The sequence below is a fragment of the Nuphar pumila genome, chromosome 9 (genome assembly GCF_984573655.1).
Source record: "Nuphar pumila chromosome 9, dmNupPumi1.hap1.1, whole genome shotgun sequence".
NCBI lineage: Eukaryota > Viridiplantae > Streptophyta > Magnoliopsida > Nymphaeales > Nymphaeaceae > Nuphar > Nuphar pumila.
Window position 1 is genome coordinate 19,378,102 of NC_143257.1, and position 22,656 is coordinate 19,400,757.

The window sequence follows — 22,656 nt, forward strand, 5'->3', positions numbered from 1 at the left end:
ATGTATCGTCTAAAAGACATAGCTTGTATATGTAACGTACAAAATAAAATTAGGACTATGACCCAAGGGGAAATGAGTATTAGAGAATATTATAATGCTCTTTCTTTTCTTTGGGATGAATTGGCTCTCTTAGAGCGTATATGACATTGCCCTCAAGACGTAGAACTTCGTGAAAATCAAATTAAAACAAGCATTTCTACCAATTTGTAAATGGGCTTAGAACCAAATTTGAAAGGACCAATTGGCCCTTCTTCATAGAGGAAGTGTACTTGCCATAGTTGAAACACTTGAAGAATTAACTATGGAGAAAAATAGATTAAAGAAACTTTTCTCTAAAAATGAAAAATTGGTGCTTGCTATGTCATGGACCGAAAACCACACAAAGGCTTACAAGCCCACTCACTTTGGGAAAAGCTCCAATGATCATGGAAGAAATGACTATGAATACAAAAAAAGTGGTAAATTAATGTCACTTTTGCAATGAGTCGAGTCACATCAAGCCTTTTTGCTTCATTTGGAGAAGAGAAGATCAAAGAGATGAAAAGAAGGTGGCTTTCGTAGGACCATCCTTTGAAAGGAATGGTGTATATGAAAACTCCAAAAGCATTGGTTCAATGTCTCTAGTGCAACTCACGGAAGCATTACAACAAATGTTCAAAAATCAAGTCCCTTCTCTCTCCTATGCGGTCATATCCACATGTATTGATCTCGGTAAGACTTCTTAGATTCTTGATTCTGAAGCTTCTTTTCATATGATGTCAAATGAGTTCATACTATCCGAATATCATATTAACCCAAATGATTCTTATGTTTCAATCATCGATGAAAATTTCTTAAAAATCAAAAGTTTTGAAACTTTACAAAAACATCAAACTATTCATGTATCAAATGTTAGAATAGTGCCAAAATTGAATTTAAATTTTTTATCTATTTTCAAATTGTTGATCATGGATGCAAAAAAAAATATTATCTAACGGTGGATGACTATTTCAAATATTTGGGATCTATCATTCAAAAGTATGGAGAAATTGATGGAAATGTAAATCATAGGATAAAGGTTGGGTGGATGAAATGGAAAAGTGCAATTGGAGTGTTGTGCTATCGTAGAATGCCATTGCGGTTGAAGGAAAAGTTTTATAGGACGACAATTAGGCCCGCTTTGTTAAAACTGCTTGGGTTGGCAGTTCTATCGTGAATACCGAGAAGGAGTGGAGAAGAGAGGAGAGGGGATTTCCTTGGAATCGGCAGCCACTTCTTTTCTGTGTGCTGCACTAAACATCATTAGTATAAAATAGGTTTACAATAATATTTTACAATGGCAAGATTGCCCCTGGTTAGTAATGTATAATACATTATATTGTAGCAACCACGTGAACCTATTCTATATGGATATGGATCCAGTACTAGATCCATATCCGATCTATATTCTAATACCCTCCCTCAAGTTGTGCATGGTATTGAACCATGTGCAACTTGTTCTTCAGATACCAAAAGCGGTTACTTGTGAGACCTTTTGTGAACATATCAGCAACTTGGTCTTCTGAAGGCACATAGACCGGTTCAATCTCTTTGTTTGTTATCTTTTGTCTGATGAAATGTTGGTCAATCTCAATATGTTTGGTCTGACCGTGATGAACAGGATTGAAAGCAATTTGTACAGCACTTCTATTATCACACTTGAGGGTTGAACTTGAGATACTCTCTCCATTTCTGTAAGGAGATGTCTAACCCAGGTTACTTCTGCTGTGGTAGCTGTCATAGATCTATATTCTGCCTCCGTGCTAGACCTTGCCACAGCTTTCTGTTTTCTGCTACTCCATGAGATAAGATTGCTTCCAATGAAAACACAGTATCCAGAAACCGACCTTCTTTCGTCTGGGTCTCCTGTCCAGTCTGCATCTATATAGGCCAATATGTCATGTTTCGGTGTTGCCCATGAAGATTGAGCATATTTGAGTCCATCACCCACCGTGCCTTTTAGATATCGGAGAATACGCTTGACGGCATCCATATGACCAGTCTTTGGTTCATGCATAAACTGAGATACTTGATTTACAGAATATACAATATCGGGTCTAGTAAAAGTAAGATATTGTAACATGCCCACTAAACTGCGATACTTGGTTAAATCAGGATACAACTCGCCATCATAAATGCTGAGTTTTTTATTGACAACACTGGGTGTAGGCACAGGTTTGCAATTTGTCATTCCTGCTTTGGCCAAAAGATCAAGAGTGTATTTGTGTTGAGTTAATGACATTTTCCATCCTGTCCGTCCACCTCTACTACACCAAGAAAATACCTTAGCTTTCCAAGATCTTTCATCTTAAATCGCATACTCAGCAAAACTTTAATTTGTTGAATATGCTCTAGAGCATTACTAGTGACCACTATATCATCAACATATATAAGTAAGAAAACTACAGTGGTTCCATCCCTGTATATGAATAAAGAATGGTCTAGTTGGGAACGAATAAAACCGTGGTTCTGAATCTCTGAGGAGAAGCTTTCAAACCATGACTGGGAGGCTTGCTTTAAACCATACAATGCTCTGGTTAATTTACATACATAGGCTTTTGGGTCTCCCTCTGCATTGTTAAAATGTAAACTGCAATATATATATATATATATATATATATTATTTAATATTATTATATTTTCTTTTATTATTTTCTTTTTCTATTTTTTTATTTTCTTTTTTAGCATCTATTTCAATAGAAACTAGATATTTTGATCCAGTCAAGTTCCTGTTGGAACTTGACTGTGCAAGTAGCTGTTGGACTGTAGTCCAACAGCTATAATAAATGTTGTTGGACTATAGTCCAACAGCTATAATAATAAATGTTGTTGGACTGTAGTCCAACAGCTATATTAAGAGACGTTGGAATCCAACGTCTCTTTTTGGAGAGCTCAAAATGAGCTCTCCTCTCTCTCCCATTTTTTTGTATATATAGGGGTGAACCCCTTCAATGTAAATAACCATGCTTCTTAAGCATTTTGTTCATGAATAAAGTATTATTTATTTTTCAAGTGTTCTTCCTTTATACCCTTTCAAGGGTCATGCTTGTAGTGTCTCCAATAGACACTTGTTTGTGAGTTATTTGTGCATTTGTTGAAGACCACCATTTTATTACATGGTATCAGAGCTACGAAATCCTTAGATCTTGAAGTGCTTCCGCCTCGATTTTCGTGCCACATTTACAAAAGGTGTTTCATCACCTTGTTCTTGGCTCAAGAAGATTTGTTTGAAGAAAGGCGAACTTGTGCTACAAAAAAAATTGGTTTTGTATCCTCTCTTATTCCTTTGTCTACTCTTTTTCTTTTCTTTTTATTTTTCTCTCTCTCCTCCTATTTATTCCTCTCTTACCCTTGTAAAAGATGGATGACAATGATAAGATCACCATCATTCCTACGAAGCTAAATGATACTAACTATGTAATGTGGGCTTCGATTATGAAGCACCACATTTAGGGAAAAGGTTTATGGGGTATAGTGGATGGTTCCGATTTGGAACCTAAACTATCTCTTACCAAGAAAGAGGGTGATAAAGAGGTTCCTCTAACGGAAGAAGAGAAGAGTAAGGCGTTAGCCACTTATGAAAAGAAATGGAAAGAATGGAGGATAGGGCATGCAAAAATTATGTCATGGCTCATCAATAGCATAGACATTAAAAAATGCTCTAGTCTAGCTAAGTTTGAGTATGCCGATAAGGCTTGGGAATACCTCAAAAACATGTATTCCCTTAAAGATATTGCACATGTATACAATTTACAAGATAAAGTTCGGACAATGACTCAAAAAGATAAAACTATTCGAGAATATTATAATGAGTTGTTCGAACTTTGGGAAGAGTTGGCTCTTCTTGAACCCAAATGGCATTGTGCCGAAGACATCGAGCTTCGCCAAAAGCAACTCGATATGGAACATTTCTATCAATTTGTGAATGGTCTAAGGCCGGAGTTTGAATCCACCAAATCGGCCCTTTTACATCGTGGAAAAATTCCTTCTATTGTTGATACTATAGAAGAGCTCACTATGGAAGAAAATAGACTTAGAAAAAGTACTCCAAAAGTTGATGATGACTCCGTTTTAGCTGTATCTAGACCGGGGAATCATACTCGTACTTACAAGCCGCCTCATTTTGGAAGGCAAAATGGCGACTTTGATAAAAGAAAAGTTATTTATCATCATTGTTATGAATCGGGGCACTATAGGCCTCAATGTCCAAAGTTAAAAAGAAGAGAAGAAAAAAGAGTTGCATCTGTTGAATCTGAGTCAAAAGATCAAGATGCACCTGTGTCTATGGCTCAACTGATGGAAATCCTTCAACCTCTTCTCAAAGGGGTATCCTCCTCAACCGAAGCCTCAACTGGAGCGGCAGTTGCATCTTTCTCCGGTCCAGGTAACTTTCCTTGGCTTTTAGATTCTGGTGCTTCTTTTCATATGACCCCAAATGTTAATAGTCTATCCAAATGTCTTAAAAATAACTCAAGTGTGTCAAAGGTTTTTACAGCCGATGGCACATCTCTCGAAGTAAAAGGAATAGGATGTTTTGAAAATCTTCAAAAATCCAAAAGATTTTTTATCCCAGAAGTTAGATATATCCCTAAACTTAATTTGAATCTCTTATCTGTCTCGCAAATATCTGATTATGGATGTAATATCTCCTTCTCTTCTCATGGTTGTTGGGTACAGGATCGCCAGTCAGGTAAGCTGATTGGGGAAGGCCATAGAGAAGGAGGACTTTAGTACATGGACTTTTTGGAATTACCCAAGAATGCATTTTGTTATAATATTCAGAAATTAGAATTGGATTTATGGCACAAAAGGCTTGGCCATCCTCATATGTCTAAAATTCAATATTTTTCAAGTTTGGAAAAATTTTGTAATTTTGAAAATTTTTCTTATAAAGACTGCATTCTTGGCAAGATGAAAAGGTTACCATTTCTTAGTAGAACTTTTGTTTCCTCACGACCACTTGAGTTAATACATTCGGATGTTTGGGGCCCCGCACCAGTTATTTCCAAAGGTGGTTATACATATTATGTCATTTTTTTTGATGACTTTTCTAGACATACTTGGATTTATTTTCTTAAACATAAATCTGATGTCTTTGCTAACTTCCAAATATTTCATAAAATGGTTAAAAATAAGTTTCAAAATGATATTTTTGTTTTTCGCACTGATTCAGGGGGAGAATTTATGTCCAACAAATTCAAAGACTATCTCAATTTACATGGTATTACACATCAAAGATCATGTCCACACACTCCACAACAGAATGGCCTAGCCGAACGCAAACATCGGCACATTATGGAAACTACTAGGACATTGCTAATTGCAAATCAAGTTCCAAAAAGTTTTTGGGCTGAAGCGGTCCTAACTGCCACCTACCTCATTAATAGGATGCCATCTTCCTCATTAAAGTCAAAACCAAAAGTGATGGGACCCTGGAAAGATATAAGGCCCGTTTAGTAGCAAAAGGATATGCCCAAGAGTATGGCATCGATTATAAAGAAACATTTGCTCCTGTGGCCCGTATGACCACTGTTAGAACTTTAATAGCCTTGGCCTCCATTAGAACATGGCCTATCTTTCAATTAGATGTCAAAAATGCTTTCCTGAATGGGAATCTCGTTGAAGAAGTATACATGGAAGCCCCACCTGGTATTAGTATCCCTAAGGGTTAAGCTCTTCGTCTAGAAAAAGCTCTTTATGGTCTTAAACAGGCTCCAAAAGCCTGGTATGACCGATTTAGTCATGTTATGCTTGATATTGGTTTTCAACCTTGTTTAACTGACACTGCTTTGTTTGTTAAGAAATCTGATGCAGGCATCATTATTCTTCTTCTCTATGTGGACGATATGATCATCACCGGAGGCAACAAACAGGGAGTTGCAAATATCAAATCTCTTCTTAAAACTCACTTTGAAATGACTGACTTAGGTTTATTAAGATATTTTTTAGGCATTGAAGTTGCTTATTCCCCTCGGGGGTATTTGATATCTCAATCTAAATTTGCTCTTGATATCGTTTCCAGGTCTGGAATTACAGATGATAAGAAAGTAGACACTCCAGAAGTTGTCAATGTTAAAATGAAAATTGATGATGGAGAACTTCTTGATGATCCTACTCCTTATAGACAACTTGTTGGAGCTCTTTCTTATCTTTCCATTACTAGGCCAGATATAACTCATGCGGTTCATACAGTCAGTCAGTTTCAGCATGCTCCCACCTCTGTGCACATGGGAGCAATTTTGTGTATTATTAGATACTTAAAATCCTCTCTTTCACGAGGACTCTTCTTGTCTGCTTCATCTTCATTAAATTTAATTGCATATACTGATGCTGACTGGGGAGGTGATCCCAATAATAGACACTCAACTACTGGTTTTTGTGTGTTCCTAGGTGAAACCTTAATTTCGTGGAGGTGCAAGAAGCAGCAGAAAGTCTCTTTTTCCTCCACTGAAGCTGAATACAAAGCCATGGCAACCACCACTATGGAGGTTGTTTGGCTCAGACGATTGCTAGCGGATATTGGAGCTAAAGCAACGCAAGCTTCAAAGATGTGCTGTGACAACAAAAGTGCGATCTACATTGCAAGCAACCGGACATTCCATGAGCGCACTAAACACATTGAGATGGACTGTCATTATGTCAGAGAGGAATACTTAATGGAACCATTGATCTGCCATATGTTACATCAGAATATCAATTAGCAGACTTCTTCACCAAGCCTCTCGCTGCTCCCAGATTTCACTTGCTCTTAGACAAACTTTCGCTCATTGTACCGTAAGTTTGAAGGGGAGTGTTAAAATGTAAACTGCAATATATATATATATATATATATATATATATATATATATATTTAATATTATTATATTTTCTTTTTCTATTTTTTTATTTTCTTTTTTAGCATCTAGTTCAATAGAAACTAGACATTTTGATCCAGTCAAGTTCCTGTTGGAACTTGACTGTGCAAGTAGCTGTTGGACTGTAGTCCAACATCTATAATAAATGTTGTTGGACTATAGTCCAACAGCTATAATAATAAATGTTGTTGGACTGTAGTCCAACAGCTATATTAAGAGACGTTGGAATCCAACGTCTCTTTTTGGAGAGCTCAAAATGAGCTCTCCTCTCTCTCCCATTTTTTTGTATATATAGGGGTGAACCCCTTCAATGTAAATAACCATGCTTCTTAAGCATTTTGTTCATGAATAAAGTATTATTTATTTTTCAAGTGTTCTTCCTTTTATACCCTTTCAAGGGTCATGCTTGTAGTGTCTCCAATAGACACTTGTTTGTGAGTTATTTGTGCATTTGTTGAAGACCACCATTTTATTACATGCATAACCTTGAGGTTGCTCCATATAGACTTCTTCTTTTAAGTCCCCATGAAGAAATGCATTTTTGACATCAAGCTGACTAAGGCTCCACCCATGCTCAATGGTCAGGCCGAGGATAATGCGAATGGTTCGCATTTTCACTACCGGACTGAAGGTCTCATCGTAATCTTCACCATATTCTTGGGTGAACCCTTTGGCAAGAAGACGTGCCTTGTATCGTTCAATGCTCCCATCCGGTTTATATTTAATCTTATACACCAATTTTGAGCCAACAACATTTTTATCTAGGGGACGACCAACTATCTCCCATGTTCGACACTCATGAAGTGCCTCTATTTCCTCATTCATCGCCTCAATCCATTTGTCAGATTGAACAGCTTGACAAAATCCAAGTGGTTTTTCATGTTTTTCAACCTTGGATAGGAAAATCTGAAAATCCATAGAGGAGTTATCATAACTTACCCATTTTTCAATTGGATGTCTTATCCTGCTTGATTTTCTTGGTGCCTCCACATTATTGGGGAATGTCATGTGTTCTCCAACAGGTGCATCTGCTTGCGCTCTGGGTCTTCTGGTGTAGACATTTCCTTTGTATCTCTGACATTCTGTTTCCGACACCTTATCTGAAACTGTCTCATCATGTATGTTTTCAGGAGCCAAAGTGGTACATTCAACAGCATGTGAGATAAGTTCAGCACTGAGCTATGGATTATACCAATTATCAGCCATATCACCATGTTCACGGTCATAGTTGGCTTTATTTTCTGGAAAGTTATTTTCATCAAAGACAACATTTCTGGAAATTCTGATCTTCTTATTGATAGGGTCATAACACCTGTACCCCTTGTGTTCATCTGCATAACCTACAAATTGGCATATAGAGGCTTTGTTCTGAAATTTGTTTCTCATGGATTTGTCAACATGTACATAACATGTGCATCCAAAAACTCGTAACTCATCATAATTAGGTTGTATACCAAAGAGAACATAATAGGGAGACTGATTTTCAAGGATAGGCATAGGAAGACGATTTATCACATGAGTGGCAGTATGAAAAGCTTATGTCCAAAGGTTGATGGGCAAATTACAACCATGCATCATACTCATTGCACTCTCCACAATATGTCTGTGTTTACGTTCAGCAATTCCATTTTGTTGTAGAGTATACGGGCAAGAAACTCTACGATGTATCCCATTATCTTGAAGGAAATCTAAAAACTCTTTTGAGGAATACTCACCACCTCCATCATATTGGAGAATTTGAATATTTTGGGAGAATTGATTTTTAACATAAGCATGAAAGTGACGAAAAATAAGAAAAACCTCTGATTTGTGTTTCATGAAGAATATCCAGGTAAAACGAGAGAAATTGTCAATAAAAGATACATAATATTTACTTCCAGAAGAAGAAGGATTGGGAGTTGGACCCCAAACATCAGAACATATTATCTCAAAAGGAATAGAAGATCTTTTATTTATTTGATGAAAAGGAAGTACATGACTCTTGCAAACTTGACAACTGAAACACATTTTATTCTTTAATGAAAATGAAACAGACTCTGAAAGAAAACCATTGGACACTAACTTTTCAATAAAGACTTGACTACAATAACCAAGACGAGAATGTCAGAGATCTGGCTTATTACATTTGGATAAACTTAGGACGTTTTCAGAGACATGATCAGACTTGGGCTTCAAGACACTGGAGGTTGGATCTTCATTGAAGACATACATGTTTCCACGTCGCTCTCCTTTAGCGAACATCTCCTTCGTTTGAAGATCCTTGACAAAGACAGAAGTACGAGTAAATTCCACAGATGAATTGGTAGAGTCAACAAGTTTAGATACAGAGACAATGTTTTTCTTTATATTTGGTGCATGAACGACATCAGATAAAGAAATAGATGACTCAGACAAAGGAATAAGGACATTGCCTATGTTTGAAATAGGGTGGTGAGTCTCATCTCCAGTTACAATATTAGATTTTCCAGAATAGGGAACCAAAGTAGAGAATTTACCTGCATTGTCAGTAACATGAGTCGTTGCCCCGGAGTCAACATACCATATTCCATCATCATTCTGTTTCAAGTTCAAGTTGGTCATCGCAGATAAGAAAAGATCCTTAGCATCATCACTGACCCGAAAAGTACCTGCAGTTCCTGGTGTAGCAATATTTCTATTATTTTGCGCTCTGTTTCGATTCTGCGGGTTGAACCAATAGTTGGCTTTGATGTGACCCTGTTTATTACACTGATAGCATGTGAGAACATTTCTTGAAAAACTGGTTGTGGAATTTGGTGTGGGTAGTAATCCGCGTTCACCCTGGATGGAAATTCCCTTGCCTCTGCCACGTCCTCCTCGTGCTCGATCAACTATCATCCCTGTGGCAAGAACCTCATGCGTAGATGATTGTCCAGCTGAAGTATCAGACATGTTCTTCAGAGTCATTTCGTATTGAAGCAGTTTGGCACGTAATTCCTCAAAACTGAGTAATGTAGGTAAGCACAATAAGGAGGTCACAAGGACATGATATTCTGATCCCAAGGCATTCAATGTTTGTTGCACATTTTCTTTATCTAATACTGGATATCCAACCATGGCTAACTGGTCCGTAATGCTTTTAACTTGATTTAAGAATTCAATAATGCTCATTGCCCCCTTTCTTAACATATGAAATTCGCGTTTGAGAAACAGCATTTTAGCCTCTGATATCTGAGAATATGTCTGAGCTAAAACCTCCCACAAAACTTTGGATGTGCAATCATCAGGAATGGAAATCAATATCTCTTGAGATAATGTGGAAGTGATGTATGCAACAAGAGTCTGATCGCGCTTCATCCAAGAAACAAATGCAGGATTGCGAATAGTATTCGACAATCCTCCATCTTCTTTGGTTTCGGTTATGATAAATTCTGGAGGTATAGGAGTAGATCCATCCAAGTGGCCTGAAAGGTCTTGACTACAAATAAAAGGAGCAATTTGCCTTTTCCAAGTCAGGTAGTTGTTGGTAGTCAATTTTTCTGAAACTAGTTGTCCAAGGAAGTTGGAAGAAAGACCTGAATTGTCTGAAGTATCCATTGGTAGCTGGTTGACAACGAGAAGATACGGCTTGCCTGAAGTATTAGTGACTGAAACTGAAATGAAAACACTAGTGGCTGAAGCAACAAAACGACAGAGCAATTCAAGTTAAAAGGTTAAGTAGAAGAGAATAAAGCAGTCGTGACAAAACAGTTTTCAGACCAACAGTAACGTGATGCTCAGAATTGATGGAGAAGAAAAACAGAAAATAACGACAGCGTGGGAAAGAAATAGTTGGTGTGATATGGGAATGAAGCTGAAAGGAATCTCAGCGAAGAAAAATAGAAGAAACAGTTGATAGAAAAGAAGTATTTCAGTAGTAGAAGGAAGAGAACAAAAGACTCGCTGAAAAGGGAGAAAAAAATGAATCAGGCGTGACCTGTTTCAAACTCGGCTGAAGGGGATGAAGAGCAGAAGACTCGACTGAAGAGGTGACCTGTTTGAAACTCGACTGAAGAGGAGGAACTCGGCTGTTTGAAACTCGACTGTTCTGAAGAGGAGGAACTCGGCTGTTCTGAAACTTGGTTGTTCTGAAGATGAGGAACTCGGTTGTTCTGAAGAGGAGGAAGAGGAGACTCAGCTCATCTGTGAACTCGACTGAAGGTTAGGCACGGTAGGTCGTGAAGTAGGCCTTTTCACGATAGTTGATGAGGGAAAAGACTCGGCTAAAGGCTTGGCAGATCCTTTCACGATCCCTGACGAATGCACTTTTACGCCCAGATTAATCGCTGCTCTGATACCATGTTAAAACTGCTTGGGTTGGCAGTTCTATCGTGAATACCAAGAAGGAGTGGAGAAGAGAGGAGAGGGGATTTCCTTGGAATCGGCAGCCACTTCTTTTCTGTGTGCTGCACTAAACATCATTAGTATAAAATAGGTTTACAATGGCAAGATTGCCCCTGGTTAGTAATGTATAATACATTATAATGTAGCAACCATGTGAACCTATTCTATATGGATATGGATCCAGTACTGGATCCATATCCGATCTATATTCTAATACGCTTTACTATATGGTGAATGTTGGGCTGCCAAGAGACATCATATTCAAAAAAATGAGTGTAGCGGAGATGCATATGCTTAGATGGATGTGTGGAAATACAATAAAAGATAAAATTTGAAACGAGGAGATACGTAAAAAGGTAGGGGTTGCATCCATTGAAAATAAGATGAGAGAGAATTGTTTACGGTGGTTTGGACATATTCGGCGAAGGCCTAATGATGCTCCAGTTAGAAGGATGGAGAAATGGGAAAATATATTAGTTAAAAGAGGTATGGGTAAGCCTAAGAAGACTTGGATGGAGATGATAGGAAAGGATATGAATGCTTTGAACCTCACCGAGGACATGGCATTGGATAGAAATGATTGGAGGAGAAGGATTCATGTGGAGTTTTGGGATGAAGGCGTAGTTGTTGTTGTTGTTGTTGTTGGTTCATATCGCCGACCCCAATTGTTTTGGGATGAAAGCGTAGTTGTTGTTGTTTGTTGTTGTAATGGTTGTTTGATACAAGATCTTCAGTTCAGGAAGCCGATTGGGCGAGGCCATAGAAGGAGAGATCTCTATGTAATGAACAACCTTGAATTATCAAAAAACATATTTTTTGTAATTTTATGAAAATAAAAGACATAGAAAATTAGCACAAAAGACTAGGACATCCTAGTATGTCAAAATTATATTTGTTTTCATTTCTTACAAATTATAAAGAAAAAGATTTAGTTTGTAAAGATTGTATTCTTGGTAAAATAAAATCCTTGTCATTTGGACCTAATCATTTTATATCCAAAAGACCATTTGAGTTAGTGCATTTAGATGTATGGGAACCGGCTTCGGCTCCGACTGTGTCCAAAAGAGGAGTATCATACTATTTATTTTTGTAGATAATTATAGTAGACACACTTAGATATATTTCTTCAAGCACAAATCCGAAGTATTTGATTGTTTTCAAAAATTTCATCACTATACAAAAACTCAATTTAAAGTCAACATTAAAAATTTTAGATCTGATTCTGGAGGAGAAATTTTATCAAGACTTAAAAATTATCTTGATTTACATGGGATTATTCATCAAAAAACTTGTCCTTATACTCTTCAATAAAATAGACTAGTCGAAAGGAAACATAGACATATTGTTGAGACTACTAGAACGCTTCTTATATCAAAAAATATTCCTAAAAGTTTTTGGGTTGAAGCCGTCCTTACTACAATTTATTTAATAAATAGAATGCCTTCAAATACCAACGAATTTTTTTCTCCTATTGAAAAATTATTTAAAACTCTGCCCGATTATAAGAGGTTAAGAGTTTTTTGTTATGAATGCTTCGTCCTTAACAACAAGAATAACAAACTTTCCGCTAAAGTTATTCCTTGTGTTTTTTTGGGATATGCCGAAAACCAAAAAAGGTATAGATGTTATGAAATTAGAAAGGACAAGCTATATGTTTCAAGAAATGTCATGTTCCTTGAAAACAAAATTGGTTTGATAAAGATAAAACCAAAGAGCATTGTGATTATTCTTTTTTTTTATCTTGCTAATGAGCATGATAAAGTTGTTGATTGTGATAGTAATGGCATTCATGATGTGAATGAGAGTGACAATGAGGACTCTCATGATGCAGATAAGAATGGGAATGAAGGTCTTGATGACATAGACCAATCACATAATAAAGTTCAAACTTATACTCGACGTACCAAAAATCATCCTACATGTGCCTTAGAAAAATATTCTTAAAATCAAGACAGATTCATCTAGTATTAGAAAATCCATGAGGATTTTCAAAACTCCAAGTAGATTTGTGTCATATGACTCTTTTGAACACAATTATAGAGTATGTCTGATGGTCATCCACTCATATGTAGAACCATCCTCTTACAATGATGCTAAGAATCACCAAGAATGGACTAGAATCATGAATGATGAATTAGAAGCTTTAGAAAAGGCCAAAACTTGTAAAATTCAAATATTATTAAAAGAAAAGAAAACCATAGGGTGCATATGGGTTTATAAATTAAAACAAAAAATAATGAGACATTAAAGAGATATAAAGCTAGACTTGTAGCCAAATGATATAGTCAAGAGTACGGAATATACTATAATTAAACATTTGCTCTAGTTGCTCGAATGACAACTATTAGAATTCTTGTTTTTATAACCTCGATTAAAAAATGACCTATCTTTCAAATGAATGTTAAAAATGTTTTTTTTGAATGGTAACTTTAATGAGAAAGTTTACATGGAAGCCCCACTAGGATTAAGGTTGGCACATAGAAAAGTCTGGTTACAGAAGGCTTTCTATGGTCTAAAACAATCTTTTAAGGCTTGGTATGATTGATTTAATAGTCTCATGATACAACTTTGCTTTAAATCTTATTTTACTGACATTGCATCGTTTGTTAAGTCTTTTAATGCAAGCATAGTAATATTACTTCTCCATGTTGATGACATGATTATCACAAGAGGTGATAAGCATAGAGTTAGTCATATCAAAGATGTTCTTAAAGCTAACTTTGATATGACAGATCTTTGTGTTTTACGATACTTTCTTAAAATTGAAGTGGCTTACTCACCTCATGGTTATTATTTGTCATTGATTAAGTATGTAGCAGAGATCATAGAACGATCAGGGTTTTCTGATGAAAAATGAGTTGATACTCTAGAAGTCATCAATGTCAAGATAAAGAAGAATGATGAAGAACCTATGAATGATCAAACTTCTTACATATAGATGATTGAAGTTTTATCTTATCTCTCTATTACTCACTCTGATATCGCTCATTTTATTCACTCTGCTAGTCAATTTCAGCATGCTCCTACTACAGTACGTATGAGTGTTGTAATGAGTATTATTAAATATATCATAAATACTATTAGTTGTGATTTATTTTTGTTATCTTTTTCCCTATTAGAAGTTATTGCATATTCAGACTTTGATTGGGGAGGAGATGTGAATGATCATTGCTCAAGTACAGGTTTTTGTTTTTTTTGTAAAGGATTTGATGATTTTGTGAAAATGCAATAAACAAGAAAAGTATCCTCGTCTTCCACAAAAATAGAGTACCGAGCTATGGCAACTACTACTTCTGAGTTGGTATAGATGAAACAATTAGTTGGTATAGATGAAACAATTATTAGAAGACTGAGAGTTCACGTAGCAGAACCCTCAAGATTATAATGTGACAACAAAAGTATAGTTTACATTGTCGGCAATCACACATTCTATGAGCGGACCAAACACATCGGAATGGGTTGTCATTATGTCAGAGAAGAATTCTTAAAAAATAGCATTACATTGCCATATGTACCATCCGAGTATCAATTGATAGACTTCTTCACCAAAGCACTTCGGTCACCAAGATTTCAATTCCTCCTTGGCAAACTCTCGGTTGTGGCACCATGAGTTTAAGGGGGGGTGTTAAGTTATACACATATGCATATATATATTTGTACATATATATGATATAGCTATAACATATATATGTGTATGTATATACATATATATGTATATATATTAAAAACTAATTTTCTCAAAAAGGCACATCCATATACCGAAATCGATTTTTACAACAATGGTTTTCGGAATTAAATCATGTGTACACATATAATAACAGATACAACACAAATCTAAGTCTCTAAATGTTGATCATACACAAATATGGATCCACACCATCCAAAAATGTTTTTACAAAAACTATTTCATTTCTCTAAAACTGATTTTCTTCCAAAAATTGTTTTGGAACATGGATCCATATAATCGATGTCATATCAATTCGATGTGGTACACACGACTGGTATTGACATATTAGTATGTACATGAGGATCCTCCACAACATTGTATGTATGTTAGCACTATGCACATAGATGGTTAGTGTGCCCTTACCTCAAAAGTCGAAAAACCGAAGGTGAAGACAAAAAACCAATACCGTCGAGCGAATCTCCTCCTACTCTAGGTTGCACCACCACCGAAGGTTCAGCCACACTAGTCTTTAATGGAAGTTTGGACCTCCAAGCTTCTTCAATAGAGGGCATGAAAGAGGGAGAAAAAGATAGAGAGGGAGAGGGGGTCGAATTTGAGGAGAGAGAAAGAGCCAAAATCATATGTGGGTTCCTCTCGTACTCCCTTTTTGTAATTTTTCCAAGAGTCTCAATTCTCAATTCCATTGAGACTCCTTCCTCACTAATAATTCTATCCTTCCAGCTCCATAGGTTTCCTAATCCTATTAGACATATAGGACACCTAATTAATATAATTTAATTAAATTAAATAAAAATCCAAAATGATAGGGGAGACCCGTATCGGTGAGGCCCAAGGTAACACCATATTGTATTGTATCATATCGTAAACGTATCATAAATTTTTAATAAAAATTTTCCAAAAAATTCAAAAAAATGAAGACAAATCAGAAAAATTTAACGAAAATTCTAAAAAAATCACAACATATAAAAGAATGATGAATTGTACAAAATACAACCATAAAATCACATTTATGTCTCTATAAACTACATAAGACATCATCAAACATCAACCAATATAGAATCATAGATAATATTGCATGCATATCTCACAAGAACAATGCCATAAGACTCATACTTTCATATTATATAAACAAAAACAAAATAACCAAGTTTATGAAATACGAATTAAAAAAATGATACATATCATACCGTATTGTATGATACGTATCATACCGTATCGTATGATACGGTATGATACAAGGGTGTATCGTATAATACACCCGATAGAGGTACGATACACACCCATATCGAGATACGAGTGTGTAACGTATCGTTTTCCTCCAAAGTAATTATACATATCACATCGTATCGTACGATACAATACAATAGCTATAACAATGGTTGTGCCCATTAAGGGCACAACAGTCTTTTTGTTCCCTATTGTACAAATTTGGTATTTTGTTTATCTTGGAGGGCATTATTGTAATCAGTCCATAGAGTCGTTGGGACCTCCCCAACGGCTCTATTTCTAGTCGTTTGGGAGGATCCCAATGGCTCTTTGGCCCCTTCTTGTGTATAAATAGGGGGTATTCTCTCTCTTGTAAGATCCATGCTTTCTCAAGCATTTTGTTATACAAAATTCTATATTTTAAGTATGCTTTTGGCCCATGTGTGGCCTATGTGTATGTGTTTTTTGTGTTGACCCATAAGTGGTCTTGGAGTTATTTGATATTGTGTTCTTGTAAGCCCATAAGAGGCATTCTCTTGCATTCTATTTCTCATTTTATTACAATATTGTACGATACACTTGATACAGATACGATACACACTTGTATCGCGATATGAGTGTGTATCATATTGATTTTTCCCATAGTTGTGATACATATCATACGATATGGTACGATACAACATTGATAGGTAATACCCTCTACGGATATTTTGGTCATTTGACCCTTGTAATAGGATCTGCCCATTAGGGGTGGAACTGACTTTTTTGTATTTTTATTTTCTTTGTTTTTTTTGTTTATTGATTGTTTATATTGTCAAGGGCATTATTGTCCTTGACAATATGACCATTGGGAGCTCCCCAATGGCTACAATGGGAGCCTCTCACTACCTTATGTATAAAGATGGGACAGTTTGTCCATTGTATGTTATGTTTGTTTTGAGCATTCTTCAATCAATATAATTTATTTTTTATGTGCTCTCTTGGCCCTTAGTGGCTTTGTGTGATTGAACCCATTTTTGGGTTGTATTTTTGCTTCTTGTGTGAGGTGTGAGAGAACTTTTCATTTCGTTACAGAGTTAACCCTAATCCACTAACTCATTTAGTCCAGCTTGTTTGGCAATGCAGCTTCTAACACAGGCTTTATATTTGAAGGCTATACTAATAACTGGCTATCTACAACCAGACTTTTTGTTTTTCTTGGAGATGCCTTGCTCTCTTGAAAGAGAACCAAACAACAATTACTGACACAATCTGCCATGAAGTTCGAGCATAGAGTTGCTATGAAAACTACTACAAAGAATTTTTCTAGTAGGTGAACCATTTAATGTGAATGCCAGGTTTGAGAATGAAGGAAAGAGAATCAGTATGTTTTGAGGTCACTAAAGATGAATCTTAAAATACTGAGATTTTAGGCAATTCATGATTAGAAAATCGTGCTTAAAAATGACGGATCTCCTTTTGTGCTTCTAAGTTTGTTCCTTAGGGTTAAAGCACATAAATAGCACTACATGCAAGTTGAGCTTGGGCCAAACTGCTTCTTCAAGTTCAATTTGTTAAGCTTTAATTTGAACTTAACTTCCTCAAGCCAAGTTCAAGTTGCTCCCTATTTCAATTCAAACTTGTAAACCAAGTTTGGTTTCACCTGAATAAGGATGGGTAAGAACATATTCATATTTTTGCACAACAATGAAGATCAGTGGCAACAAGATTCTAACCCAAGAGCTACCCTGTGAGAGACATGACACTTTATGGCTACCCTGTGAGAGACATGACACTTTATGACTAAAGTGGGGTGTTTCTTTTGGTCAAGACATTGGACAAAATATGCATTTTGTAGCATATTTCATACAACAATAACAATCTCTTGACGACCTTGTCAAATTCTTAATGAGCTCCAATAAAGGTTTGAGTTCAGCTTGTTCAAAATATAAATTCAGTAGTAAGTTCAAGTTTGGTTTGTTAACAAAGAAACTAGACCCAAGCTTTCATCAAGACATGCTTGAGCATTTTGCAAACTACATAGTTGGTTGCCCACACTCACATATAAAGATACATCCAATTCTGGTCCTTTTTGTTTAGTAAAATTGTTTTTCTTTGTCCTAAGTTTTATTGTCTGGTTTCTTGACTTTATTAACTTTCTCGCTTCAAATTCTTAAAATTTAAGATTCTGTATGGAACTAAAGAAGGTTGATCCAAGCTTAGACAAAATTGAGTTCAGCGTCCAATATAGAGTGAGTTCATTCAGTCATTGAAGGTAAGTTTGAGTATAATTATCCAAGTAAAGTTCGAGCCTAATAAGATCCAAGCCACATAATAGACGAAGATTTGAATGAATAGAGATAGATTAAGAAAGTAAAGCATTTTAGTATTAACTATTATAAAGAGTGATTGGAAGCAGACATATTGGAAGAGGATGCAGTTAAGACCATCAAAGCAAAATAAAGAAGTAAATTGGTGCTATTCTTCCCAGTTTGACAAGGTTAATACTGCAAGAATATTACATAGCAAATAAAGCAAAGAAAAACTTACAAAAGCAGTTCTAAAATTTCAAAAAAGTGATAAACTGATGCAAAATTTTAACTGACGCTGGTCAAAAGACTCAAAACTAAAATTAATCACCCTAAAAAGAAAATAGCAGACATTCGTAAAATAAATACCATTTTTGAATGTTTGCACTTTCGAAACAAACTTTAAGAATCAAGATGAGGAGGGAAGCTGGCCATAAAATCTGAACTCTCTGAAGCACTTTGGGGATTTGATACGTAAAAGACAGAGAAGTAATTTGAAATGTATTCTATTTTATGCCCAAAACTAGTATAAGCAAAACACAAAAGATGGTTTAGCAGATGGGGTTTGAAGCTGGAAATCATGGTCTTGAAAATGAAAGAATTAGGTTTTAGAATTGCTCCATAAATGAGGAATTTGAAAGTTTTAGGCCCTGTTTGTATGACAAGCTGAAAACCTCATTTGCTGAAAAGTTGGAAGAAAACCTGGTTTCTAAAGGCCCTTAAAAGCCAGTTTCGCTGTTTGGATGGCAGCATGTTAACCTGCACATAACTTGGTTATCTGAAGATTATTGTTTTGATGACAATCAACCTAGTTTCATAATTTTTTTCACCAGAATAACTCATAACAAACAATTTTTGAGTAGCCATTGTAGTTTTTTTTTTAAATTTAACATATTTTCTCCTTTTTTCTATTTCTTGTATACATATGCACATTCATATTTATAAAATGATCAATTGAAGAAACATATTTACACAAGTGAAAAAAAAAATGAGTCCACCAAAGAAAGCCCGGTTCATCATACCATTCACATCTAGTAATTGACTATTGATCTTTTGTGAAACACCACCACAAGCACAGTTTATGTTCATTCAAAGCCCAACAAGCAACAACATTTACAACCACCTAAGTTTCCATGAATCCTAATCAGATTAAACTGAAAATCTTAAACAACAAATATTCTAGAACTTTTAACTTGATCACTGCACATAGAATGTAAATGCAAGCATACAATGCCATGTACAATTCAAGGCTGCAGGAAGCCACTGTGACACCTGTACCTTTAGACAGCAATGACCGACTCAATAAATGTGACCCGCCTCATACAGGAACTACATGAAATAGCTTGCATGATCTTCAGCTACAAGCAACCACTAACCACCCTTGCCTAAAATGCATCAACAACCTTGTACCAAGTGTCAAGAACGTCTTCGCACGGAGAAAGGCACAGTGAAACCAGATATTTTCATCCTTGGACATCAAAGTAGCATGTTTCTACGAAAAACAAAGCAAAATCCAAATTTCCCGTTTCCAAAGTTTGCACAAAATTAAACATTTAGTCTTATCATATTATAACCGGAAGTAGAGAACTTAAACACATCATAATGGTCAATGCATTGCATTTCTTTTTTATACCATGAAAATGTTCAACTACTATATCCTTTTTTCCATAACTTCCACGAGGTTTTCGTTCATATAAAAATCACGAGAATGATTCTCCTAGCAAACAGGAAAGCAAATACCTTAACCAAAAGCCAAACATTTAGCATCACTTTCTTTAAGTTCAGACAGACATGGTCTTATATCTAACTGATGCTTATGCTCAGTCAGTAAAATTATCAAACAAGTGTAGTGCAAAATTTTCTATCTCTGTTCTCTAGAAAATTCTGTCAAATAGGCAGTACACAGAACTAAAAAGGCAAGTTTGAGATATTAGCAGTGATTGATTTCATGGATACAAGATTACAAGAGCCTACAAAATGAGATAAATTAACAAAACAGGCATGACCCAGTTGAATTTTTTCATAGATAGTAAAAGAAAAAGATGATTAGCAACAAAATGGGCATGACTTTGGATTCTTCTGCCACCCATTTTCCGGTGCCGGGAGACAGAGACAGAGAGAGAACCTTCTATATCTCGCAGAAAGCTCTACGGTGCAGGAAAGAGGAGGGGAGGGAGGGGTGGCCGATGAACCCACGGAAGGCTCCGTTCGGGAAAGAATCGACGAACTAGATGTGTATAAAAGGCCTGTCAACGGGTCGGGTTTAACACCATTCCGGCCCAGATCGGGTCCTATAGGACCCGGGTCTGCTACCACTGAAATAGGTCCATTACTTAGCTGGGTCGGACCCATAGGATCCAAGTAATATATGAAGCTTGGTTTTGGTTTGTAAAATTTTAAAATAAACCCGTAGGACGCGAGTACCAATTAAGATCCGAAAGTTTTCAATGTAAAAATATAAAAAATAAATCTTTATTGGGTGCGGTGTCCATATCTAGACCCTGGGTTGGGTCTAATTATGTCAGCCCCGATTGGACCTGGATCTAGTCTTGTTATGGGTACTTCAAAGTTAGAACATAAAGACAAAAATATAAAACAGCAATTTCTCGGATGTGAATTTCTCGTGAGATAAAATATTTTCTCGAGTATTTATGTGCAAAATATAAAAAATTTGAAAAATCAAATAACTATTATTAAAAAACTCAAAAAAAAATAAAAATTCATATATAACAAACTAATTACACAACTAAATTTTACATGCAAAAACATTATATCTTCAATTGCAACAATCATAAGATGTATCAACTATCAACGTCGAAGAACTAAAACAGCTGGTGGGTCCAAAATGAGAGAAAATGTTCTTTCTACAAAGCCTAGAAAAACCAAACATTGAGATGATCATCAATTAAACATTTCTTCCTTTATATATATAAGTAGCCATCATGCAAACGTGAGCAAGTGGTGCAAGTAGGGGTGCACAACGAACAGAGTTAGCTCGGGCTCAACCCGTTTAAGGTTGGCTGGAGCTCATTCGAAAAATAAATGATCCATCGGATAGGCTCAATAACCCGATTAAGCTCGATTCACATAGTTATATAAAGAAATTAGATTTTATATATGTATAATATTGTTGCTTACGTGGAGATAAAAAGACGTGTTACCTTAGTGTGTAAGTTTTTGGTCTCTTTTGAAGTGGCTTGGATTCAAATCCCACCACTTTCCTTTTTTCTAAAAACTGCTTTGATACAAGTTTTAAAAAGACTTTGAAAACCTTTTATAAACATGTTTAGCTCAAGCCGGGCTTTGCTCGAGCTCAAGGCGAGCTTTGCTCGAGCTCAAGCTGAGCTTGAACGGCCTGTTCTTCTTGAGCTGAGCCGAGCCAGCCCAAGCTCGGCTTGAACCCGGCTCATGTGCATCCCTAGGTGCGAGGCATAGGACATGCACCTCTAACGTGTAACACATTTTTGTCTTGTCTCAAATGTGCTCATAGAGATTATTAGGCTATGTTTGGTAGCCCTGCTATGGGATGGAAACAGGGTTTCATTGTTGTCAAAATATCCTCTAGTGAAAGGTGTTGAAATATGGTGTTGGGCCTGCCGACACCAGTCCCAACACATTGTTTCTCTACTTCCTCCATACAGCAAGAGAGTATGAGAGCATGGTCGACACAACGGCACAACCTCCATTTTAAGGCTCCCAAACATAGCCTTAATGTTTTTGAGAAATCCCCAAAAAATATTTGCAAAATGAATTAGAAGATGCACAATGATTACAAAAATTGATGCAGAGCATTTGGGCAAGCTCAAGAAGAAGGTACATTTGGAAAAAATGAGCCATCGAACCCGAATGTGAAGGTCAAGCTCGCGCCAAGCTTGAGGAGTCTAGGCTTCATTGTTGAGCATGAAAGATCACATTTTGTCCCGAACTGAATTTTGCGTAGTTAGGTTTTTAACTGTTTTAATCAAATATAATTTTACTTTATTTTATTTTTCTAGGATTAGTTCTGTTGACCGTTAGGATCTATTTTGCATTGTCGAAGGGTGTAAGTTGGTTTAGGGTAGTTTTAAAATTTTGGATCTATTTTACAAGAAAAACTGAAACCAAAACCCACCCAAAAGGCTTGGACCGTCTTTCATATCCGATCGGTTCCAGTGGAGCTGGATCCTGAATCCAAACATGCTCGACCTTTAAGTAAGTTATGAGAGAGAGGGTAAAGAGTCCCTCTTTCTATCCCCTTTCTTCATTGTTGACTCCCTCTTTT

At 36.2% G+C, this 22,656-nt stretch overlaps 1 protein-coding gene across 4 annotated transcripts in view; it reads right to left on the minus strand.

The window, feature by feature from the left end:
- The window catches only part of QQT1 (P-loop containing nucleoside triphosphate hydrolases superfamily protein), a 112,954-nt gene extending 92,330 nt beyond the window's left edge, over positions 1-20,624 (minus strand). For all 4 annotated transcript variants that reach the window (XM_090016859.1, XM_090016858.1, XM_090016860.1 and 1 more), the window contains exon 1: positions 20,521-20,624. The gene's annotated coding sequence lies outside the window, so the exon portion shown is untranslated. The remainder of the gene's footprint in view (positions 1-20,520) is intronic.
- Positions 20,625-22,656: the final 2,032 nt, after the last annotated feature.